The sequence below is a fragment of the Protopterus annectens genome, chromosome 1.part1 (genome assembly GCF_019279795.1).
Source record: "Protopterus annectens isolate FY-2018-M chromosome 1.part1, PAN1.0, whole genome shotgun sequence".
Classification (NCBI taxonomy): domain Eukaryota; kingdom Metazoa; phylum Chordata; order Ceratodontiformes; family Protopteridae; genus Protopterus; species Protopterus annectens.
Window position 1 is genome coordinate 1,452,466,707 of NC_056726.1, and position 27,681 is coordinate 1,452,494,387.

Here is a 27,681-nt window from a genome sequence, read left to right on the forward strand (position 1 = left end):
AAGCTAGTCAGACATATGGGTCGAGTAGTGTCCAGGATCCGTGAAGGCACCACCTGAATGTTGAGGGACCACTTTTGCTGTATGCCACTCTCTGGCCACATACCATGTATTAAGGCTGGGATTGAACAGTGGTGTTATGTCTGGGTGTAGCTCTTCTCATGGTTCATGTAGGACACAGCCTGGGACACTGTCTGGTCCCATTGATGCAGTGTTTATTGCTTTGGGAAGGGCATCTCTTACCTGAGCATCTGTGATGTCAGGGGGGGCAGCACTGTGCCACGAGACATATGTGCCCTTTTGGTGTGGTGGGGGGAGAAGGCAGCATTGAACCTGCCCACTAGGATGATGGCAATGTCTGCATGTTTTGTATTTTGTGTGACATCTTGGATTACCTCTGAGCATATCTGGGTAGTACCACCCAGGTTACTAACATAACTACAGGCAGCTTTGTGATTATCCTCAGTGGCTTGTGGAACCCTCTCTCAAAGATGGCCTTAGACAATCATATGGGTGCCTGTAACTGTCTTCCAATACTCATCAGTGGTGCCTTCACATTTTGGGGGGTTGTTGTATCATGTAGTGGCGTCATCCTTCTATTGTATAGTGTGTTTATGGCTGGTGTCCGGCACCCAGGACATCTGCCTTTGGAGAATTGGGTCATGCTTTCATATATGGCTTCATGATCCATGCATTCCTGAATGTGTCCATAGAATGCCTTTATAGAGGTATCTGCAGTCTGGTCCATATTGTCAACAGGCCTTGGGCCTTTGAAGGTTTCCACATCATTTATGAGGGGTGTGAACTTGCTTGACATGAGCTGTTGACAGATGTGCCGCCCTCCAGACAGAGCAAGGTGAGGGTCACAGTTAGCTACTTGTCGGGTGATAGCATGTGCCACATAACACAGGCACACAGGTCACTCCACAGCAAGTACAGCTATGAGGCAGACATTGTCCATGCTGGTGCAAACAACCTGAGACGTACCTCCCTGGACCACATGGCAAGAGACACAGAGGAGCTCTTACAGCACCCTCTCAAACTCATGACTCCCACACAGCCTTCATGCTGACACAGGACAGTTTAGATTACTCTGCAAACACCATCATACTGGGTGACATCAGCTACCCAAACATAGACTGTGAACATTACACAAGCCACAATACCCAAGCTCTAGGGTTCCCATAGATCATACATTCTTTGGCTATGGAACAGGTAACCAACCTTCCCACAAGAGGGGAAGATATACTAGACCTGATCATCACAACCATGAGTACAAACAGCTCACCACTCGGAGTATATCCCTCATTGTTGCAATCAAACCATATACTCATCACACTGGAGTACTGGATCCCCCACATATGCAAACCTCAAACACATCGATGTGTGTTGGAAATGTCCCTATTAGCAACTGTGACAGTACAGGATGCAGATTCCCCTTTTGATACACTGATGATGTCAGGACTGTATAACTATATTACCTGTAGTAAAGTCCTCCAGTAATTCGCATAGTGCGCTCTGCTAATGCGTCTTTCTCCAGTGTCATAACGTAGTTAGGTAGGGGTTTGAATCCTGCAAAAGGAATATATGTGTGTTAGTATGAGTGGGGTTTACGTGTGTGCACTATGCTGGGAGGGTTAACTGCCTTTTGACAACTGGGAGAACACACTACAGGGTGCACATCCCTCCTCCTACACACAGATGATGTCAGCACCCTCTAAGTACAGCATTAGTAGGGATTGCTCCAACTACTGCAAATAGCACACTCTGCTAATGTGTCTGTTTCTGCTGTCATAACACAGTTAGGTATGGGTTTGAATCTTGCAAATGGAAAGTATGTGTTTTACTGTTGGTGGGGTTAGTGTGTGTGCACAATGATGGGGTGGGATGTGGCTTTTGCCACATGGGGCTATGCACTGCAGGGTGGTCATTACCCTTCACAAGCAGTGATGTTGATAGCACCCTATACAAACAAAACTACAAAAGAGAAGGTGGTGGTACCAATAACACATGTAAGGTAACACTTCTTCAAGTAATGTCCACAAAACTGAGTAGGATAATCAAACAATTCTTTTATTCTATACAGACAACATGACAACAGACAACTGCCAGTACTCAGTATAGTGTAACATGCTACTGTAACACGCACATGTACCCAAATATACCTAGATAGTGCTCTGAAGCCTGAATGTGGCAAGTGTGTGGATGTGGGATGTGTCTGTGTGCATTTCCATATGGGAAACATGTTTGATGTGGCAATCAGGTTACTACAGTACCTGATGCACATTACATCTTTCAACCGATGAGGTTGCCTGCACCCTGTGAGTACAGGTAGAGAAGGGGACGCCAGTAGTAAACAACATAGTGCACTTCTCAAATGTGTACCTGTCATGTATCAACAGCTACTCATGTAGGGTGATAAATAATGGGAATGGCAGGTGAGCGTGTGCAAGTGTGTGGGTAGCAGGGTGTGTATAAATGCATGTGTGACAGAACAGTTACATATAGCTGAATCTACATAACAGCACAAGATGCGCATTGCCATAGTCAATGTTAGCATGTGATGGTGTGCAGCTGGTACACTTTGGTAAGTAGTATGGGTGCATATAACAATTGAGGACAGTCATACAGTTACTGCAGCAGGACTGCTGGGATATACACACAATTATAATGGAACAGTGAACAGTTACCAACATGTTACTACTTATACACATCTATGTAGTCACCCTGTGCATCAGCAACGTGTTTACCTTTACCTGCACCAATGTTGTAGTATGCAGGAGGTGGCACAGTGTCATCATATGCACAGGGTGTGGGTTAGGTATGCCTGAGCCAGCCACTGGTAACACCAATTGACATGTGTGTGTATGTGTGTTTGTGAGGGGCAGCAGTACAGGGTGGACCGGTGTTGGTGCAGTGTGTGTGTGTGTATGTGTTTGCCCTAGGTGTTAGGTTTCTGCATGTGTGTAAGCACGCACACAGTCCCACATAATGGCTGCCATGTACAGGGTTTTGTGGACAGCCACAGACTGCACCTGTCAGGTCATCCAGATCAGTGTCTGTGGGCACGGACACGGTACCTGTGCCTGGCAGGGTGCTACGGGTCAGATCCGGTACTAACCCAGACTGGGTACTGTCATCGGAAGCAGGGGTGTGTTGACTGGACACAGTTCCCTGTTGGGACTGTCCAGAGCCAAGTGCACGTGGTCTCCTGGGGCGTCTTGATGACAGCACAGACCCAGCATTGCTGGGGCTGGTGCTGGCACTTGAGGTGCGCGAGTGGGCCTGTTGTCGTCCACGGCCACTGCCAGCTGGTGCTGTTGCTGGCATATGGCCACGTCGACGTCACAAACGCACACCATCGCCCTGGCCCATGGACATCTGGTTGTGGAGCAGCTGTTCTATGCCCCCACAACGTCTGTCAACGACATCTGTGAAGTTACGGATAGCATTCGCAACGTCACGCATGCCATCTGTCATGGCTGTGCGACATTCTCTCAGCTCCCTCAGACCCTGTCTGGTGTACCTTTCCATACGTGCCTGTGCCTGCATGACAGTTCGAAACATAGTGGAGGTTGACATACCTCCTTTGGCACGTCAGCCAGAGGCAGTACGGCCACGGATGCCCCCACGAGAACCCATGGGCGACTGTCTGCGTGGTACCATTGGAGGCCCCTGCTCATGGCTGCCTTGTGGGGATGCATGTACCACAGGTACCACATTACCCTGATCTATGCCCACTGCAGACTGTCCATCACCTAGGGACAATGGTGACAAAGGATGTAACGGCAGGATGACTGTGCGCATTGACGGGGTTGAAAGCTGTGTACTGTCAATTGGCTGACCAATGGTGGACCCAGACACACCTTCCTGCACCATTACAGACATTTCATCATCATCAGTACCTGGGGCACAAGATTCAGGTTCCCTGCTGCAGGTCACCAGAGCAGTATCAGAACCTACAGGAGGAAAACATGGAACACAGATTACAGTCTCCATACATATTTGACAGAGATGCATTTCAATACTAATGCACACATTCAGAAATGGACACATGCACTCATGGACACTAACACACATGCACACTTGGGCACAGGCACGCTTGCACACATGCACACCCCACAGTAAACACAAACATCAGTACCGTGTTACACTACTCAATCTACTACAACTGTATTACGGGTATTGTGAACACAGTCACCAGCAAGTCTACTACAGAGTTACACTACTCTTCCTAGTTTTCTAAATTGCTTTACAGATAATGTTAAAAAGACTCACCAGCATGTATGGCCTGCCTTGTTGCTAGATGGGAGGGACCTGGAAGTGTGAAGAGAGTAATGTCAGTGGGCACATGTGTGCCATTTGTTTTGCACATGATACAGTACAGTAGTACACTAGTTCCCTTATACACATCAGCTGCACATAATGTCTGTATATATATCATGATGACAGATACATACCACATGCACACCTTATGCGTGCATGAAGTAACAGTGTACAGAACAGTCATATGTACATACCAGGGTTAACTCTAATCTCACCCTTACCTCTCTTCAAACGACACCTCAAACTGTACTTCCAAAACCACTGGCTTTGTTCTTCTTGGAGTACAGGCTAACGTCCCTCTCCCTACCCTCTCTTTACCTTTAACCCCTCATTGTGCATAGAAACTAGCTTCTACCCTGTTTCTTTCACCTTGATGTCCTTCTATGCTCTGACCTACTTCTCCCATCCCTCCCACATCCTCTTGACTGTCTTCCTTCTTTTCCTCACTTCCCTTCTTGACTCCTGCCTCTTCCATATCATTGTATCTTTCATACTCCTTCTACTTCTCTACCCTTCTGAGCCCTAACTATTATGTATCTGGCTTTTGCCTTATTGCATAACCGTTATGCTTTAGGTAGGATTGCTTTTAAACCAACGGTACATTGTGTATGACTCTAAACTGTTTGAGTTCCTTACATGTATGTTGATTTAGTTAACAGGCTGGTGTACAATTCTATCATGTTGGCTGTCTGTATTAACAACTTGTCTGTCTGCCTTTATTACGTTATGTGTGGAGCTTTTCTCCACAGGCCTCTACTGAAAATGGACATATATCCAGCTAGACTATCTGGGTCAACAAATGTAAAAGTAACAACAATAAATGAATATGGCATCTTACCTGCACGCTCGGTGTCTTGCTGCTGTGTGGATCCAACCTCCATCATGATGCATGGGTGTTGCTGTTGTTGTTCTGGGGCTGGATCCACAACACTTAGCAGTAGCCCCTCCTGTCTGGTGAGGGGGGGATGTGTGGCCACCCCCCCCAGCCCGCCTGTGGCAACCTGTTGCCTGCGGATATCTGCAGCACGCTGGTGGACATTTCTTATCAAATCACTGCAGTGATGTCTCACCTGCTCATATGTCCTATCATGCCTGCCAACATCATTTATCCTGCTAACGAGGTTTTGCCACAGTGCAGACCTCTCCTGCTGATTCTGGGTGGTGCGTGAGAACAGGATGGCATAGTCATGCACCAGGCTCTGGTGAATCACGTCATCCTCTCCAGCAGAATATGATGGGTTCCTTTTTGGAGCCATGTCAAGCTGGAAAGGTACACAAACAGGTTATCAGCATAGTATCTCAACAATACACGGTACACATTCTATACAGGGAGTATTAACTTCTACTTATTACTGCTTGGTTAAAACTTGATTACAGTGTAGCTATCATTCTATGTCATTTGTACTAAGCACTTGGCCTTCAGACCAGTTGATTTACATTAGGGAGGATGGTGGCAAGCACTGTGGTGGCAGGACACATATCTTTCATCCATTGAAGTTGGGAACTGCTGATTGAGGGCCCAGTGTACAAGTGTATTAGTTCTGGTATGGGCAGTTGGCCTTCAGGCCAGTTATTTAACATTAACAAGGTTTGTGGTCTGCACTCGTGTGTGACAATAGGCTGTACTCTGCCATTCATAGCTGGGGACATCTGGTTTCAGGTTTATAGTGCCTGCATATCTGAGCTGTATCTTACTGACATTGCTACACCTTGTTTGCTGTAGCAACCACTACATCCAGGCCTCCTGGATCTACCTTTGTTTATATGCTTGTTATTTGTTAGCTTGTTATTTCACTGGTATGCTACTTCCACATAGTACACAGCTTGTCAACACGTCTGTAACTCACTACTGATATCTGCATTGCTTACTGTACGTATTTCCATGTTACACATGACAGCAAGTGACTGCTTCTCATTGTTGCATTTACTTAATTGTGACACATTGCACTTAGGTTACCTGGCACTTGCTCACTGACGCTTTTATATCAGTCAGCAGTTGTAGGTAATGTCAGTACACCCTCACTCCCCACTGGACCTTGTTTTCAATCATTAATTATTACAGAATTCAGAATAGTATTCTAGCATGTCCGGAGGTCAGTTGTCAGTTCCCTCCCCAGTTCAGCTGGTGAGTGTGGTACTCCAGAGACAATGTTGGAACAGATGCATGTACACAGACAACCCCCTCCTCCTAACAACAAATTCAATCTCATGAGAGTGATGCAACCATATACCAAACTGGAGGCTAGGCTCTGTCTACTCAATACCGCCATAACCAGTCAGGTGGCCAAGGAGACCACACACTACACTTCCAGTCTCACATAGACCTACCACAACAGCGGACCTAACACATGATCACACATGAACATACTTGTAGGCTCGGACCACAGCTATGCCTATGCAGCAGAGACCTCCTAAGCAGACATCCATGCAACCACTACCACGGAAACGAACATGTGCAACACATATCACACAAAGCCAATGTGCTGAACACTCACAGCCATTAACAGTAAACAACACACCTCATACACCTGTACTAGGTGCCTCTATCATCAGGCACACTAACATCACGTTCACCAGGCTTAACGAGGTGAGGGTCACGGTGTGCAGCCTGTCAGCCACTATGACCTGCCACATAACACAAACACTCAGGTAACCCCAAGGCAAGTACAGGTATGACTCAGTCAATGTCCATGCTGGTGTGAAAGGCCTGACACATTCCTCCCTGGACTACATGACATGAGACAGTACAGAGCTCTCTGAGCACGTAGCCCAAGACAGTTTGACCCTGACCTTGAGTAGCATCCTACCCTCACCTAGAACCATGCCACAATATCAAGGCACGATGATCCCTTCCAACAATTGACTGACATACTGGTGTCATTCACAGGTGTGCCAATGCCTGCCATCTTGGGGTGGTATGCTTTGCTAGGGACAGCTTGCACCTGTCACCCCTGTCCTATTGGAATTTGGTGGAGCCTCTTGCTACACCCATAGTGCCTGTATTAGGCAAGGCTCATAAGGCAAACCCACATCCATTTGTATCACAAAGGATGAGGAAGTAAGAGTGATACTACTCAACACCAGAAGTCTAGACCTAAGGATGCACGCACTCAAAACCCTACTTGACATTCTGGACATCGATATCTGTGCATTAACATGAACCTGTTTCAGGTTTCACAGGAGCACACCAGTACTACCAGGTTATAGCTGTTACCATTCTTGTCAGCCCCAACACTTGAACAAAGGAGGGGGAGTATCAGTATTCAATGCAGATTCCCACGCCTCCACATTGGTGGCACAGTACAACATAGGTGTTAGGCCATTGAGTACAGAAGACGTAGTTGGGGACCTGGGGAAGAAACATGGTAGCGGTCTGTCATTTGTCAACCACATGGCCAATGTGGATTGAGAGACATGTAGCCCAGCTAATCATGAGGGATTCACATGTATGGCAGTGGAGGTCATTGTGCCTCTTTACTCATCCATCATCAAGCCTATAATTGCGTACAATGCACCTTTTGGGATGTACCTAACCAGACACCCACAGCAACTGGTACAAGACAACAGTACCTCATCAAGTGGATGCAATGGCTCACACAGATGTCATATGCTGCCCAGGTAAAGTAAATCCAGCTGGACTCAGTGGCTTATTGCCTGCTCAGAGGCAATCTGTGCGTGCCATATACAGCCATGTCCTACCCAGCAGTAATGAACATGCTGCACCTCAGGCAATCAGAGTCCCATACAGCCACATGCTCAGGAGAGCTGGACCTCAGCACTGACATACATGGACATGCTGGAGGGGCATATTCCTAACCGAGAGGCTCCCTTCACTCTGTAATGAGCTCACACTACAGGTTAGGCAGAGTCCCTCATTGACTCTCTTCCATAGGAATCTGGATGACTGGATGTAGATCATAGTTGCACCCCAGGTATCACTTCTATGTCACTGTTAGACAGAGGCACAGTATACTAACATCGGACAAGGGCATAGCAGCATAACTTGTAATTGGGTGGCAAAAGACAAACACATTCTACTAGGCTTACCAATGCCCTAGGGCAAATAGTCTAGTATGAACCTATGAACATGTGTGTACTGCTATAGTACTTCTGCCATATGTTGCATGTGTGTGTGTGTTGTGGGGGATGCACAGGTAATGGCCGGATACTTCTGCACAGGTGACACGTCTGACACATTCTGGGTGTTCATCCCTACATACTGGATGTGTGTTGCCATCCAACCCAACCCTGTGATGTGCACACATTACTCAGCCTGGATTTACAAATCCGAACAACACCACAAGCACAGTACACTACCTTGCTATGTATGCATTTAATTACACAGTTATTCAGTAGTTATGACAGTGATGCTATCCATGCAGCCCATTGGGCCAGTGGAAGCCACAACACACACCGCCAGCACCTTTGCATATGCTTACCACAGACATCCCACATACTGCATGTACTGTGCACACACATATCTAACCCAGAACAACTGCACACCACTTATTAATCCTGTCCAGTGGAGTACAGATACAGGCATATTGTATAACAATAGTAGGAGGCTACTGCAGCACAGGGCAGATTCACATGACAGCAAGGCATCTGTGGTCAGCAGTGTTAAGAAGCTTCACATTCACCAAATGCACAGATATTGGCTACATTGTTGCAGACAGTTTAGGTGCAGGTACCCCCCTCCATTCTCCTATACATGTGGTATTAGTTATCCCAGATGACTGTCACCTCCCTATCCTCTCACATGTCCAGGTGAGAGCCACCTTCATCATTGTGGAACACATAGCATCACTGTTACGAAATGGTATCTCTGGATGTGTGCTACATTCACCCCTGGAGGACATAGCACCACATGACAGACTGATATTAATCCCTGGCCATACTACAGGATATGTACCTGAACAGTGCTATACATACACAGTGGTCCCACACCAATGAGGAGGAACCTCTACTGACCCTGGGAACTACTGCATCATATGCACAACTGGCCTTGTGTTCTAAGCTATGGAAGTGTTAAGTATGGGCAACATGTACAGCAATATTACATATGTTTATATTTCAGGACTATGTACACACAACCTATCTCATGGACATACCTATAGATAGTGAACTATGATACATTTGGAGGTGTCACAGTATACACAGGATTAACCTGCTACTTTGCATTACCTGTGTTTGTGGCAGCTGTTGCTGTGCCAGTGGTGCTTGTTGCTGCTTGCTCCTTGCTGCTTGCTGCTTTCTGTTTGCTGCTTGCTGCTTGCTGCTTGCTGCTTGCTGCTTGCTGCTGCTTTTGCTGCTGGCTGTCGTTATATTTGTTTGTTTCTCTCTCTGTCTCTCTCACTCTTTCTCTGTAGGTTTTGTGCAATGAATGTATTGCATGAGTGTAGTGTGGGTACTCAATGCTTTTGTAGGTATCTGCATAGGCCCATGTGATGGCCTCTGCACCAATTGTAAGACAGCATTTGCTAATTACATGCAGCCAGGTGTGTACTGATTGCATGTCTCACTGTGATTTCAGGACACTGCTATAAAAGGGTATGTGAGATAGGCGTTGCCCTTTCAGATTGTAGGGCGTGGACCATGCTGGTATGCTGCTGACAGTGTTCTGTGAGTGTGAAGGTTAGTACATCTCCCATGCTTCATGCTGTGTTGTAGATTCAGGTTGCTGCATTTCTCTTGCCTGTTCCCTGTAGTGAGTGTGTCTGCATACTGACACCTACAACTATATGTCATATGTATTGCTATATAAATATATATATATCTGTGTACATATACATACTTTCATATATGTACATTAGCTGACATTATTGTGTACAAGCTAACAATTAGCAGGGCTGTTTCTATTAACACTACACTAGTATGGGAATCCAGTAATTGGGACTATAAACGTCTGCCTGACATGCTTTGGGTAGTAGACATACTATATTGCCTTTATCTTCATTCCTACTATTACATGTTCCACTTATTTAGCACTATATTCCTGTATGAGAGTCATGGCTTAGTGGTAGGTCATACAGACTAGTGTTACAATGGTCTTGTGGTAGGGCCTACTAGTATGCTTATATTCTGCTTTTGACTTGAGTATAGGGACTATCAATCAAAGTGCTGGAGGCACCTTTAAGCAGTTAAAGGGGTTAGTAGGTCTCACAGGAGCCAGGCTGTGTTGCAGATTCTGGTTGCTGCATTTATGTTCACTGTTTCCTGTAGTGAGTGTGTATGGATACTGACACCTACAACTATATTTCATATGTATTAATATATATTTATATATATGTATGTGTAGCTATACATACCTTCATATATGTACATTACCTTACTTTATTATGTACAAGCTAACAAGTAGCAGGGCTGTTTCTGTTAACACTGAACTAGTATGGGAATCCAGTAATTTGGCCATTGAAACTCTACCTGACATGCTTTGGATAGTACACCTCCTATATTGCCTTTATACTGATTCCTAGTATTACATGTTATATTTATTTTAGCACTGTTCTCTTGTAAGGCAGACATGGCTTAGTGGTGGGTCATACAGACTAATGTTACCAAGGTTCTGGGTTTGAGACTGACAGTGGGAATTTATTTTTATTTGCAAGCTTTCAAACTGAGTACAGGGCCTGTCAATCAAAGTGCTGAGGCCACCTTTAAGCAGTTAGAAGGGTAAGTAGGTCACACAGGGGTCAGGCTGTGTTGCAGATTCAGGTTGCTGCATTTATGTTCACTGTTTCCTGTAGTGAGTGTGTATGGATACTGACACCTACAACTATATTTCATATGTATTTAGATATATTTATATATCTGTATGTGTAGATATACGTACCTTCATATATGTACATTACCTTACTTTATTATGTACAAGCTAACAAGTAGCAGGGCTGTTTCTGTTAACACTGACCTAGTATGGGAATCCAGTAATTTGGCCATTAAAACTCTGCCTGACATGCTTCAGATAGTACATCTCCTATATTGCTTTTATACTGATTTTTACTATTACATGTTATATTTATTTTAGCATTGTGTTCTTGTAAGGCAAGCATGGCTTAGTGGTAGGTCATACAGACTAATGTTACCAAGGTCCTGGGTTCGGGACTGATAGTGGGAATTTATTTTTCTTTGCAAACTTTCAAACTGAGTACAGGACCTGTCAATCAAAGTGCCATAAAGGCACTTTTAAGCACTTTAAACCAGGTCTGCGCTCGTTTGCGTGGAGCTCACGCATGCACACTGGCGGTGAGCTCCACTAACACAAGCGCACACCAGCGCTAATTTCTTTGAAAGAAAAGAAAAAGGGGTGACAGGAAAGTGGTGAAAAAGTGGTCACAAAGAGGGTAAGACAGTAGGGAAACAAGCGTGGGATTTGCAGGAGGGATGTAGGTAAGGCCCATAGATGCCCATGTCTTTGCCAGCAACAGCTGTGCATTTCCATGTATTTTGGTGAGACATTGGAAACCTTTCACCCCTGAGAGAGGTGTCAGGACAACATTAATATTTGTTGTAGAGCCAATTGTAATTAACTGTTTCAATGTCAAGCAGACATGTGTGCGACATGGACAGCTATGTATGGGGCGTAATTGTGTTGTGGGTACAGAGTGCTCTTTTTTTTTTTCAGGTGAGAGTGGTATGTCAGGTGAAGGAAGTCGGTATAGCTGGGGAGGTAGGTTGGGTAGGTTAACAGACAAGACAGACAAGACGCATACAGGGGCGTGTATGACACACATGGGGGTTACACTATTGACGAGGACGAAGGTTGGGATATCCGAGATGCATGAGCCCACAGATGGCAACAGTGGAACTGATATCCCCACACATAGGCAGTTGTCACTGTTCCTTCACAGCCCAGGACGGGCTGTGCTGGGGCTGTGTAGGCGGGCAACGGCCGGGCCGTTAGCTGTGCCACACGAGCCTCGAGCTGGCGAGGGGCCCAAGAACAGAGTCTTGGATCTCCCTTCGCACCACAGACCGGACACCTTGGAGGGTGAGTGGACGAACCCTCCGCCACACTTGCAGAGGGGACGGGCCCCATCCCCTGCAGTGCTTCCACCCGAAGGTGGCACAGGGCCACCGGAGGGGGGTCCGGCCTGGGCACTAGTGCCAGGTGCAGTCGCCATCTGAGGTGGGAGAGGTGGGTCCGCTGGGACCTGCCTTCCCAAGCATTCTAGGTTTGTGAGTAGTTATGTTAGTTTGGGTTAGTGGCATTTTATTCCATTCAGATTAGTTGTAACAGCATGCATTGGTATTCCCATCAAACAAACACCCAGATATTAACACCATTGAACATGGGGCATATCAATATCACATGCATTATTTGAACAGAAATACACAGTCAAACAACATGCAGGGTTGATTAATGGCAACAGGCCATCAAATTTGCAGGTATGAACAGGGCACATGCACAAACAGGCATGCATATATTTTTGAAACGGACAAATGTCCATGATTAATGAAATGTTCACATACCATTATTTAGTGGGTGTTGTTATATGGAATTATAGGGTTGGGTGGAGATAGACAGAGATGACACATTCATATGTTACACATTGATTTACATTTGTAATAGGTACACAATTAAGTTGAGGCTGATGTTTCAAATAATCTTTATTTGACTGTCATGCTACACCTGTTACGAATACATCACTATCCTACTTATGTTTAATCTGATCAGATACATCATCCTGCCACACTTTGATGACAGGACAGGGGACAACTATGGCTGTTTAGTCTGTCAGATAATCATTCATTCTATCTGCAAATTGTATACTGTGATCACCATACAGACTTTGGCCTACACATTCCAGATTCTGACGCACTGAAATCAGTTTGGGATATTAAGATGTACTTCCCACATGCATTTAGTTCTGTAGAAACACACTGGGGCTACTATATTCAGGGGTTATTACTACTTTATTTATTCATACATGACCCTTTCTGTCACTCTCACACATCCTGCAACTTCACAGTTCAGGTTGGTACTTCTAGGCTTTGTTCACATGTTAGACTGGTGGTGATTCAAACACTTTCCAACAGCCTCACTTCTGTCATGATTCAGCATTTCAACAGGGGATATATCTCACATATGACTACCTCAGATTCTAAAGCTGTACTCTTGGGACTACTGCAGGTTACACTATATTTAATTCATGGTGGGACATCTGTATTACAGCACTGTTTAATTCTATCAATTATATTTCCAGTTACACTTGCATACTGATGAACTTGTTGCAGCCATACCTGCAGACTTACAATTCCTGCTTGCACATTATATTACTTTTAATCAATACACTGCAGTGTTCTGATACATGCTACAGTACAATATTTATTTACAAGTAATGGGTGGGGTTACTAACCTGCATGGTGGCGCAGCCGCACCAGCCTACGGCCATACATCTCGCGGTTCGCAGAGCGGACACCTGCAGCTGTAATACGAAAGAAGTAATATTGGACTACACATCTCCATGGTATCAGCCAGTTGAAATCCTTAGATACATAAGCAAAATGTAACTTACTCAGTAGTGGGGCGTTGGGCATATCCCGGGCCTCCTGGATCCATTCAGTCAACTGGTCTTCCTTGCGTCGCTTCAGGTGGTGACGGACCTGCTCACCAGTGCGTGGAATGCCAGTAGTACTGGTCAGATCACGAGCCAACTGGTCCCATGCCTCTGCCCTATACGCTTCCCATGAGACCTGGCCCTGCATGAGTTGGGCCTCGTGATGATGGACAAGGAGCCAGACCATGTATCTGGACTCCTCAACGCCCCAACGCTGTGCTCGAAAGCAACGTCCCTCACCTACTCCACTCATTCTGACTGCAGGTCTGTTCTACAATCGTTTCTGCTGTGTATTCCCGCCTATGGAGCTTATATATGCCGCTTTTCCCGCACATTTCTCTGATTGGCCGTTTTGGAATTGTATCTACTTCACTGAAAATGCTTTATCATGCTCCATTCTGGATTTTATCCCATATATATGCTATTTCTGCATTTCTAGGTATTGCTGTCATGGCTTAGTGGTTTAGTACCTTGACTCTAGTGCATGGTGTCCTGGGTTCGAATCTGACAACTGATTTTTGATTTTCCTGACAGATATGAGTTGAGACCTGTCAATCAAACATGCCAAAAGCACTTTTAAGCACTTAAAAGCAGGTCTGCGCTCGTTTGCGCGGAGGTAACGCATGCGCACTGGCAGTTAGCTTGTGGGAGCGTCGCACAAACGGTGTGCGCTAGGGTAAACCTTAATTGGCTAGTGACACACATGTTCAGCTTAGCACAGCTAGTTGCAAACAGTTTCAGCCTGTTAAACCGGTGCTTAGCAATGGGCACGCAGTTTGCAGCTTGTTATACACTACTCAGCTACGGGCAGTCTGTCTCACAGCAGCTTAGCTATGAGTACATTTTTGACTATTTTTATTCTTGTGTTACTTCAAAATATATGCTCCATTTCATTGCATTTTACAAAAGGGAATACTTTTACATTTGTACAATACTGTCAGGGGGCGTTTTAGTGCTTATTTACAAAAAAAAAAAAAGGCTGTTGTGGGGGCTTGAACCCTGCCTGCCTACTCTTAGGCCAGCAACTCTACCACTAAGCTATTACTTCTTGGCTTGCTTTGCATATTTAGTTATTATATCCTTTTCCACTGACTGCTAACTGCAATTGCGCTAGTAGCACACCCGCGCACACAGTAGCAAACATTTACGGGTTTAAAAAAAAGGTTTTAATTTAATTTTATAACATCTCTTCACTTTATACACTGATGGTCTGTCGGGGCATGTGTTGTGTAGTGTGTTTATTCACATTTCCATGGCCTCTCTCGTGGCTGTTTACTTTCAGCCATTCTAGTCTTCCGGGGGCATGTCCGCTTGCAGGGCTTAGCCTACAGACACGCCCCCTACTCTCTTACACGGACCGTGTAAGAGTTACTAGTGTGATTCAGCATGCCTCATGCACCTCATGCATATGCATGACATGCTGACATCACACCGTTTAACTGCAGCCTTCGTGTAAGAGTTATAACTCTTACACGGAGGCTTCCTGAATCTGGCCCATAGTTACTGTCATTGTGTAATTACTGCATTATACACAGTCTCCCCATCCCACTCTTTAACTGTTGTGAATGTATGTGGGATCACAAAATTTGCCTGGTCTTTTTACAGTATGCAAGGTATATCGTCCTGCTACATAACAGTTGTGATATGAAGCACGATCATTGCCATCAGCTGATCAGCTATACATATGATGACCTTGCCCACTTCTGAAGCTCCTGTGATATTCATCAGCATCTTGACCATCACAGGGCTTGTTTACTATAAACAAGGTATAGCGTTCCATTCTGTTGTCACATAAGTCAGGTCACTGTTCCGGTCCAGTAATGTACTGTAGGGTGAGTCCCATTTGCAATTCTGTAACTGTTGCAATATCATGGGGGGGGTCACTGACATCAGCTGATTGCTGTAGAATAGAAATGGTGACCCTGTCTTACTCAGTAACCATTGTGAAATTAATCAGGGTCACTGCCATAAGCAGCAATCAGGGTGACCCTGTACCACTCTATAAGTATTCTTACATTAGGCAAGGTGACTAATGTCAACTGATTTGTGTAGTCCAGGATGTATCCCCTATCCCACACTGTAAATGCCTTATTTGGCAGGGTCAGTGAACTCAGTTAAAATGACAGTGAAACGTTGCATTAACTAGTATTTAAATTAAATATTTAACATGTTTTGGTAACCAGCAAAGTAAATTGTTCCACTGCAAATTTTTTTCAGCCATGATTGGTACTGTAAGAACAATGGCAAGTTTAAAAAAATGTATGTAAAGTTTAAAATAACCAAATTAGCCGGTATACCTGGAAGATGGGAAAATCAGATTGTACTGAGAAAACCCATACAAACACTGGGAAAATATGGGTAATCATCGAGAAAACCCATACAAATGCTGGGAAAATATGGGTGATAGGCTTATAGATTAGGACTAAGCTAACTGCCCTTGTGCACCATTTTTTAAGCTTAGCCAATTATCCCTTGTGAGACTCAAATCCTGCACCTTGTGTTTGTAAGTTAAACACCTTAACCATTAGGCCACCCTCCCAACCCTGTGATGCCATGATTGAATGTTGGAGCTTCATGGTAGATGCTTAAACAGTGAATATGTGAAAAGTATGTTCACATATGTATAACTTATTTTTGCTGAGTATGCCATATTTGGCCACTTTGAAAGTCGCTAAACTGTGTGAGCATTTTCAAGAGAATGGACTTTCTGTGTACCATATAATTTTTTTATTTATTTATTTATTGCATTTGTTTACCGGGATAAGTCCACTGGGCCTAAAAGAGCCCATTTTCAGTGGAGGCCTGGGGAGAAAAGCTCCAATGAGATACAGAAAAAAATATAAACATTAATTAGTACAGAAGCAGAAACAGTGTTACAGATAGTAAATATAGTAACATATACAGAATATATACATAAAAGCAGGAATCTAGTTTGTTTGATTACAGCAATATATACAGAAAATATACATTAAAGCAGAATTCAATGAATTCAATCAGATTGGTATAAACAGAGATCAGTATTATTGTACCAGAATCAACAAGTGAAGATAAAAATAAATATGGAGAAAATATCATCAGTCACTAGTAGCAAAATACATAGGAGTTTAGTAATCATATAAGGAGGGTGAAGAGGTTAGATTATAGAGCAGGAACATAGCCAGGAAGAGTTGAGATGATTTTTCAGCATTTGTTTGAAAGTGGTGGTGCTGCCTGTGTTTCTTATAGAAGGCGGAAGTGAGTTCCATAGTTTGGCGACGGTGAAAGCATAGAGGAGTTGACCAGCAGGTAAGGCGGGCTTATCTACTTTTAGAAGTAGATGATTTTCAGATCTTAGATGCCTGCTGGAATGGTATTTGGCAAGTAGAGCTGAGAGAGCAGGACAGTCTGTGGGTCTGTAGATTATTTTGTGACAGTAGTTAGTTGGGTGAATGAGAGATGGTGGGGGAGTTCCAGCCACCCTAATGTTTTCAGCGACTTACAGTGGTGGGATGAGAATGTGGCCTTGGTGGCAAATTTTGCTATTCTGTTGTAACACATAGCAAGTTTGGATTTTGTAGAATTTCAGATATTAGTGAGGAGAGGGGCACCATAAAGGAGATAGGGTAATAAAAAGGTAGTTGCAAGGGTTTGTCTAGTAGAGAGGCTAAGAAAGTACTGGTGCCTGTGGAGCATACCAAGCTTTTGGTGTGTTTTTTTTGATGTTATTGTTCATGTGTAGGTCAAAGTCAAGGTTTCCGTCTATAATAATGCCTAGTAATTTAGTGTGTGGGACAACTTCTATAGTGGTATTGTCTTGAGCTTGTATAGTGAAGAGTTTTTATCAAATGGAGTGGTTTTCCTAGGAGTAAAAATTACTAGTTTAGTTTTGTTTTGGATTTAGGGCAAGATGATTGTTAAGCATCCAAGATTCAGTAGATATGAGGGTATTCTGGGTAATTTGCTGGAGTTCAGAGCTGGAATATTCAGTGCATATTATTGCAGAGTCATCAACATACTGGATTACTGAGCATTGTGGGAGAGTGGTGTGAAAGTTGTTAATAAAGATGCTAAATAAGAGAGGACCAAGTATGGAGCCTTGGGGTACCCCTGTGGATGTACTGAGGAAGGGAGAGTAAGACTGTTGCCATTTGGTGGATTGCTGCCTATTGGAGAGATAGCTGTTGTACCACTGTAGGGTAGGGGGAGAAATGTGGAGGGTGGATAATTTAGAGAGTAGGACAGTGTGGGAAATGGTATCAAAAGCTTTGGAGAGGTCAAGGAAAAGTGAAGCAATTATTTTACCAGAATCCTGTACCCGGTTAACTGTATCAAGGAAGGATAGGAGGGCGGTAGTGGTGCTGTGTCCTTGTCTGAAACCATGCTGAGTGGGTGATAAAATTTGATTTTCATGCAGGTGGTTGTGGAGTTGGGCATGGATGCATTTTTCCAGTATTTTAGAGAGGGGTGAGAGAATTGATACGGGTCGAAAGTTTGTGGTGTCCGTGTTGGTGCCACCTTTGTGTAAGGGAAGAATGAATGCTTTTTTCCAGATGTCTGGGACAACGGATTCTTTAATTGATCTGTTAATGAGTATGCTTATGGGATAAGCTATAGAGTTTGCTGCTAGCTACAGGAAGTGTGGGGGTAGATTGTCAGGGGCCAGAGTAAAAGTAACTTAAGTAAAAGTTTTTTTTATTGTGCTGGTGGGTATGGGGGAGAATTTTAGGTTAGGGTTAAGGGTAGACTTGTTTTCTGGGATGATTTGGTCATCAGCTGTCTTGTGGTGATGCTGTTAACTGTAGGAAAGGTGATGGTTAGGTTAGCTATGGTGTCAATGAAGTAGGAATTGAAGAGGGTAGCAAGTTCAGTGGGAGTTTTTTGTGGGTCAGGGGATGGATTGCTTTGAGAGCCTGGGTGTAATAGTTGGCTGATGGAAGACCAGAATTTTTGGGGATTATTTTTATGTTGGCTTTGTAGGTGGAAGTAGGGGTCTTTTTTATCAGTGGTTATTAGATGTTTTGCCTGGTTACGGAGTTGCTTGTAATGTAGTAGAGTTGAGGGGTCTTTGTTTTTCTGCCATGATTTCCAGATTTTATCCCTTGTGGACATTACTTCTTTGGTGGATTTTGAGAGCCAGCATGCATGGTTATGTTTTATTCATTTTTGGCGGTTGGGTGCTTGACTATTTAGGATGTCGAGAAATGTTGAGTTAAAGAATTCAACAGCCTCATTAAGTGGTAGGGATTTGAGAGGTTTTCAGTTTACTTTAGCTAAGGTTTCATTAAATAAGGATGATTGGAACTTAGTAAAATCTCTGGTAGATTTGTATTGGTGTTGGCCTGTGGTTGGAGTATTTTTGCCTATGATATATGCTGGGTGGTGGTCACTAATGGTATTAGGTAGTATGTCTGCACTGATGACATTGATAGGGTGGGATACTAATATCCAGTCTATTGTGGAGCCCCAGTTGTAATTTTTGCGAGGTCTAGTGATGTCTTCAATTAGTTGCGAGAAGTTGTAAAGATTTATGTTTTTTGAGGGGTTGTTGTGGCCTATATCTAGCCAGTCAATATTTACATCACCTAGAATGATGGTTTCATTATCTAGATTTTGGGAAGTCCAGGCAAGTATGTTTTCTAATATTGGTATGTTGTTTCCTGGGGGAATATAAAGAGCAATTATGCAAATGTTTTTATGGTTGTTAAGTTTTAATAATACAGGGATCAAATTCCTCTAGGCCATATAATGCAGGGATGGACTTCCTCCATACCATATAATGCAGGGATGGACTTCCTCCATACCATATAATGCAAGGATGGACTTCCTCCATACCATATTATGCAGGGATGGACTTCCTCCATGCCATATAATGCAGGGATGGACTTCCTCCATACCATATAATGCAAGGATGGACTTCCTCCATACTACATAATGCAGGGATGGACTTCCTCCATACCATATAATGCAGGGATGGCAAACAAGGTGGGTTTCAACATACAATATGACAGAGGTGAAGCTGGAGTAGGAGGAAGCAGTTCTTCATTATGCAGGGTAACATGGTAATTAGCCCCAGACATTGACGTACAATAAGAGAATGCCCCAGCCAGTGGTATACGATGGGGGGGGGGGTGACCCGGATAGCAGTCCACAATGGGGATGCCCCAGCCACTTGTGTACAATGAGAGCATCCCACTCAGTAGTGTACAATAGGGAGCCCCAGACAGCAGTATATGATGTAGGATGCCCCAGCCACTGATATACAATGAGAGTGCCCCAATCAGTGGTGCGCAATGAGGGTTCCCAAGCCAGTGATATACAATGGGGGTCCTGAATACTACTCTGATGACAAAAGAAGATGTAAACCTGACCTTGGTAGGGAACAGACAAGCCTTAGCACCCATCCCACATGCTCAGAATCATGAAGGAGCACCTGCAGTAACATTTGTGCATCCAGATGTTAACCTAATTAAAACTTTCCACCATGATGAGTAATATGTCCACATGTGCAAAGCTAATTATTACATTCTGTCCTATCATCTTGCACCATGCTGTAAAGGCACTGTAGGCACACATTTTGAACAAGATAACTAAATATTTGGTATAATGTATGAAGTGTTAACCAAACAATAAAAAGTGTTGGGATGTAAGGCAAAGAAACAATTGCATCTGTTTCCCTGTTCCAAAGACAATCTGGGTCTAATACAGATGAAGAAGGATTGTTACAGCAGCCTTTAGATGCAGTAGAAAAACAGGCACTCTAAAGACCTCCAAAGCCACCTAACAGTAATGTAGGTCCTTGGCAATCAGTAAAACACATACCAAAAGCAACACAAAACATCTCAATCATTAAAGCACACACCAAAAGCAACTCCAGCCATCTCACATAAGCCTACACCCAATGGTTCCCCCAAGATCAAATCCCATAAGGCAAGCATATGCTTTACCTAATAATCATGTCATTGGGAACTCCATTTTGTGACACACAGATGCCCAACTCACCAGGTTAGACAAGGAGAAGATAAAGTTTTCTTGCCTATCTAGACACGGATCCACAATATCACACACACACTCAAGTCATTGCACCCCATTTACCAATAAGATTCTATCATAGTCCATGTGGGTGTAAATATCCTGAGCTGTATCTCAGTGGACTGTATGAAAAAAGATTTAATGCATCTCTTAGAATATGTGTCACAGATAGGTACAAGCCTTGCATCGAGCAGCAATCTACCTTCATAAAGGATGATGATGCCACAGTATGAACATAAAATGAATGTTTTTAATAATTGACTTAGTTTCTAGTGTCAGTCCGGGGGGGGGGGGGTCCAATATCTGTCATCATAAGAGGACATGGTCAGTATACCACACTGTTTTGCTAAGGATGGGCTGCACTAGTCCTCTCCTTTGGCTTTCAGCTATTGGCTAAAATGTTATCCACCCCCTAAGAGCCTTCTTTAGGCAATGCCAAAAATAACAAACTAGCAACACAGTAAAAATTTCCAAGCAACCTTAAGGTGTTACTGCTCAGTGCTAGGAGCCTAAACAAAAAAAAAAAAAAAAAAACTCCACACGTCAGACCCTCCTTACTCTTAACAATGTAGACATCTATGCCATGACCAAGACTTGGTTTAAAGTCATAGAACGTACTCTAGCAGTGCAAGACCTAAGTGTCTTCCACACATTTAGGTCAACAACAGGACAAACTGGGGCCAAAGGGGGAGGTATCTCAATCTATGCTAACAACAAACATGCCTCTAGTTTGGTTAAACAGGATGATACAATGGAGCTCATCCACATGCTAGTCACCATAGATAAGGACCCTCAGCATATTATGGCTAGCTACAGGTTACCATAAATGGCTCTAGAGTCTCATTACTCTTACTTAAACCTATTGGAGGTGCTTACCATCCAACCAAAAACCCTGTTTATGCGTGTCTTTAACTACCGCCTATAGACTGGGAAAATTACACTGCCTCAAACACATAGGCACAATGCTTCCTGGACTTTAGTAACACAAACACCCTGGAACAGATAGTGCACACTCCAACCAGAGGATCACACATACAAGATCTGGTAACCACCAACATAGGCGAGCATTGTACTCCACCACCCATGTTGTGTCCTTAGAAATAAGGTTGGATCACAAAGCTGTCTCCTTTGAAGTAAAAATCAACCTGCATAACACAGTTAAACCGGTAACAGTTAGGGATTATTCTAAGTCAATCTGCATCCTATTAAGTGACAGTTTGTCAAAATTTCAGGCTCCACATAACCTCAAGAATACAGCTACCCATGCAGAGTTATTCAGAGTCCCTAGACAAACATATGAATGGCTGCATAGAGGCTACCATACCTACCAGAAGTAAACTCAAAACAAACACTAAAAACAAATGCCACTGGAGGAATCTCACCTAGATATGGTATATAGTAAAAGAAGAAAACTCATGGCCAAAATCAGGAAGAGCAATTTCCTTAAAACAAGTGCTCTTTTAGAAAACTAAACAAAACTAAGGGACCCAATTAAGTCCAAAAGGCAAACAAATAAATAAACATTTTCACATTTCTAAAGCATCTAGGTGAAATCTATAATTTGTTTTTTATAGTGCTGGTACATCTGTTTTCTGATTATATTAAATTTCATTAAAACAGCATGCATCACTAATATAACCGCTTTATTAAATTATTAAAAGCAGAAATCAGCAAGGTTTCATGGCACATACTAACTGAAACCTGGACAAAAAATTGTCAGATGAAACAGCTCAAGAGCAAATATGTGGTTAAGTGAGTAATGTTTTCAGGGCGGTGAGAAGAAGTCATACTGGTCTGGGATGGTATAGACTTCACATGAGTTATGCACCAAATAGCATCATACCCACCCAGGTGCTCTCACATATGAGAAACTTTCAAAGCCGCAATGATGAATGGCATTCCTAAGTGGAAGCCCAGATGTTACATTACTACTAAAATAGTCAGAAATACTTTAATGGAATACAAAATTACTTTGGCAAATATTGAAAAGCAACAGCAATTTTTGCCAGATGTTTTGTCAACTATTTAAAATGATATCCTGCACATATAAAGTGGTAAAATTTCCAATGTCCTGATAGCGCCTCAGGCACTACTGGATTACTGAGCCCTGGGCTGTTTTCAAATCATGGTCCCCCCTGCACAATTGTTTAGGACCATGCATGAGTACATGCACACATTTGTTTGGATTTACCTTCCTGACTGTTTTAAATGCATGCATATCTACTAGATTGTGTTCAATACTTTTTTTTGTTTAATAAAGAAACATTTGTTAGACTGTGTATTTACATTATATTTCTTGTTTAATAAAGCAAAACTTAATAAAGTGTGTTTAGATTTGAATGTTCTTTTAGCAAGAAGTGAAACAAAATTTACTAACCATTAATGAAGAAAATATTCATTTCAGAAAATTGGAACCATAAAAGACCACTCTAAGTAAGAATGTGTGTGTGCATGTGTGTGTGTGTGTGTGTGTGTGTGTGTGTGTGTGTGTGTGTACTAGTGTGTGTGTGTGTGTGTGTGTGTGTGTGTGTCTATGTATGCATGTGTGTTTATTAATGCATGTGTGTGTTTGTGAATAATGCATGCATGCTTGTGTGTATGAGTGTGTTTGTGAATGCATTGTGCATGCGTGCATGTGTGTCTGTGTGTGTGTGTGTGTGTATGTGTGTGTGTGTATGTGTGTGTTTGTGTGGGTGTGTGTCATTGTGAATACATGTGTACTAGTGTGCTAGTGTGTGTGTGTGTGTGTGTGTGTGTGTGTGTGTGTGTGTGTGTGTGTGTGTGTGTGTGTGTGTGTGAATGCGTATGTGAATACATGTGTGTGTGCACGTGTGTGTTTGTGAATGATGCATGTGTGGTTGTGTGTGTGTGCATGTGTTTGTGAATGCATTTGTGCATGCGTGTGCATGTGCGTGAATGTCATTGTGAATGGATGTGTACTAGTGTGCTAGTGTTTGTGTGTATGTGTGTGCATGTGCGTGCGTGTGTGTGTGTGTGTGTGTGTGTGTGTGTGTGTGTGTGTGTGTGTGTGTAAAAAATGTGTATTAAGTAGCAGTGCATATATTTTAGGCTGTCCTGTCCAAACCCTTATCTCCAGCATCAGAATCAGGTGTCATGCTTCTGGTACAGATGGCTATAACTAGGTTATGGCGAACTTTAACTGTGATGAAGAATATTGCAGCATGTAATTGGGTTTACATATTCTGATTACTGCAGAGCATGACACGCAATTTCAAAAACTTCACTGGATACAACCAAGCCAAATTAATTTTATTTGTTTAAGGAGCTTACACGCTTACAGGACACCTGCATCTCATTTTTGACTTCCCTATAACTCCCTTGTATTCAAGAATAATTAACCCCTCTGACATCAGTCAATACAGGTCTGACCTACCTGAATGTCTGATAATGCCCTATGGCTGCCGCATACACCTCCAGATTCAGCAAAATGGGATCATGATCAAATGGAGCCCTGTAGAGGGTAATGGCCTTAGTTCCCCAGCCATATCAATATCCTATCATGTGGCTATCTCTCCCCAGTGACCATAAAACACGGTACAAACTTGCCAGTATGAATACTATTTTCTTATTCACTTTTACAATGATCATAAATTTGGATTTACTTTATAACATTTATTTAATATTTTACAGCAAAAATACTGACATCCATTTGCTAAACAATGAAACACTCTCACACTGAAAACATATTTAACATGAAAACAGCAAACATCTCTGTCCTTGAATCTCATATTTATTTAAAATGCATTTAGCATTCCATTAATCTACAAACGATATGCTGGGATTTGTAGCCAAACAGCATGTAGTCAGCATTAATTAGCAGCTATGTGAGGAGAGCAGGAATTCAAAAAGCAAATGTGATATATTTGCTAGTAGTCTGGGGCAGCCCAGTGGAGGCAAATGTCTTATTTTAACCCAGGAGCAGTGTCTAGCGAAGTGCCCTGGTGACCCTGTACTACAGGGAGCTCATGAACAGCCCATAGTCTTATTCATATGCATTAACTACCACAAAACAATTGTTACTGCTGAACACAATGCATTTCATACCCACATACCTTCCAAAAAGCATCTAAATTAAAAATGTATTCATAGTTAAAATATTAACATTAATTTTGTAAACTTCATGCTTTCAGTTTATTCACAACTCAGTATTAAAACACTGTTAACTGCAAAACAAGGAAATGAAGGATCATATCCAGACACTGTGTCTCATATGATGACACATCTTTTTACTGCAATCAGTTCCTTCCTTTATACCATAAATACTGTGGGATGCAGAAACCAAGCATTTATACAAACCACATATAGACACACACACACACACGCACACACGCACACACGCACACACACACACACACACACACACACAGACGCACACACACACAGAGATGTAACCAGTACATAGACACACATACACACACACGCACACACACACACACACACACACACACACACACACACACACACACACACACACGCACATGCACACACAGAGATGTAACCAGTACATAGACACACACACACACACACACACACACACACACACACACACACACACACACACACACACACACACACGCACACGCAGAGATGTAGCCAGTACATAGACACACACACATACACACACATATACACAGATGTAACCATCATTTACAGTCATGACATGACTGCATACACCTCAGATGTCTGCTTGAAATCAAATGAATGAACAAATACATAAATAATGACCCTGATGTGTATTTTAACTCATTGCTGTGAGAAACATACAGTGCAATCCACTGTACTCCCATGCTAACTGTGACAAAGGGGGATACTGTCAGCACAGCTATTTGGAATTTTGTAAATAATTATATGTAATTTGTGAATATCAACGTGATCTATATAAGATTCTTATGTTACTGTATTAGAACTCTATGTCATGTGCATATCAAACTGTACAGACGTGTGTTAAAAATGTATTTTATAAAGTGCTTGTGCTTAAGTTGTAACCACAGTGTGCCCTGCTCAAAGAGAACAGAAATGTACATGCACTATTGTAACTGTTTAAATTTATATATTTTAGCAGTGGAAAATGGAATACAGGAGGTTAACTTCAGGAAAAATAGCTGAAATTAAATTGCTTTATAGGCTAGGCCAGAGACACAATGTCTAAAACTAGAGAGTTTTCTGTATTGTCTCTAGGGTGAGATAATTATTAGACCTGAAGTGTGAAGGAATGTAATTGTTTTATGACTTCTAGCATCTGACAAAGCTATGAGGTTTATGTATTTTCACAGGTGCATGTTAAATACTGTCAGCTTCTAGCAGTAGGGGTTTTACCTGGGATAGAGTCAGATGACAAGAAATTATGTCATTCTGAAAGCTATCCCAGCAGTAATATTTCAGATATTAATTTAGGAATTATCTTACTGAGACAGTGCATTCTGTATTCTGTCTTGGACCTGGCAACAAGAAGACCTATTCACCCCACATCTGCCTTGCTCTGATGAAGTAAGTTTCTAGGGGATAGTATAATTCTCTTAGATATAGTCAAGAATATAGCAAAGCTTAGTTTAGATATTTTTCTTTATTTAATTGAGACTGTCCTGCAATGCTGTTATAAATATTTCCTGTGATTTTGAACTCTGATGTCAGTGTGAATATACTGAGTATTTTATTGTTCTTTTATTATTATTATTATTATTGTTAATAAATATATTTAATCCTTTAATTGTGGCTGATCTGTCTAGAGATATGTAAGTTTTGGGAGTACTTGCATATTTATTTGGTGGCGCCGTGGGGCTACTCCTAATAGCTTTGCTCTTGGTCAAACTACTATTTGTATTAGTATTAATATTACACAGTAAGACTGGACACCCTTTGTTAAGGGCCTTAAAGTAGCTGATAAGGAGTTGGCCGGTAGCATTAGTCTGGGCAAAGGGGGTTCATTGTTAATAGGTTCATAGGTTCATAGATTAGAAATAGGCTAACTGCCCTTGTGAGCCATTTCAAGCCTAGCCAATTACCCCATGTGAGAATCAAACCCTGCACTTTGTGTCTGTTCAGTAAATATCTTAACCATTACTCCATCTTCCCACCCTGCATAGCTAGTAAACCTGTGTCAGCCTTTCCCAGGTGTGTCTGTGTGTGTGTGTGTGTGTGTGTGTGTGTGTGTGTGTGTGTGTGTGTGTGTGTAAATCAAACCTCAAAGAGTGTGTGTGTGTGTGTGTGTGTGTGTGTGTGTGTGTGTGTGTGTGTGTGTGTGTGTGTGTGTGTGTGTGTGTGTGTGTGTGTGTGTGTGTGTGTGTGTGTGTGTGTGTGTGTGTGTGTGTGTGTGTGTGTGTGTGTCAGGTACTCTGGCAGGGACATGAAGCACTGGTTGGTCAGAGGGGGTGCTGGAGGTCTTGGCTTTCTCACTCAGTTGAGATCTCAACTCCATAGCTTTGTCAGTGAGGAGTCTTATTTGAGATATGGAGAAAGATTGAGAAATGAGCCCCAGACTGACTGCGTTTTCTGCATGCTCTTAAGAGAATTTGCAATTGATGAAGAAAGCTGCGACTGGAAATACTGTGTGTGTGCTTGCTATCCTATCAGTGTACATTCCTAACTGTTGACAGTGGTGAGGATTGAGGTTCTTTGATTACTGGTTCAGTGGTGGTCATTACATTTTTGGTGGCAATGGTGGGATCAACACATCCCATATTAGGATTCAGTGGTGTGGACAGTGAACTCCTGTAGCCTGTAAACAGTGGTCACTAAAGAAGGTGTTTGTACTCTAAAGAAGACATGCAGTGAA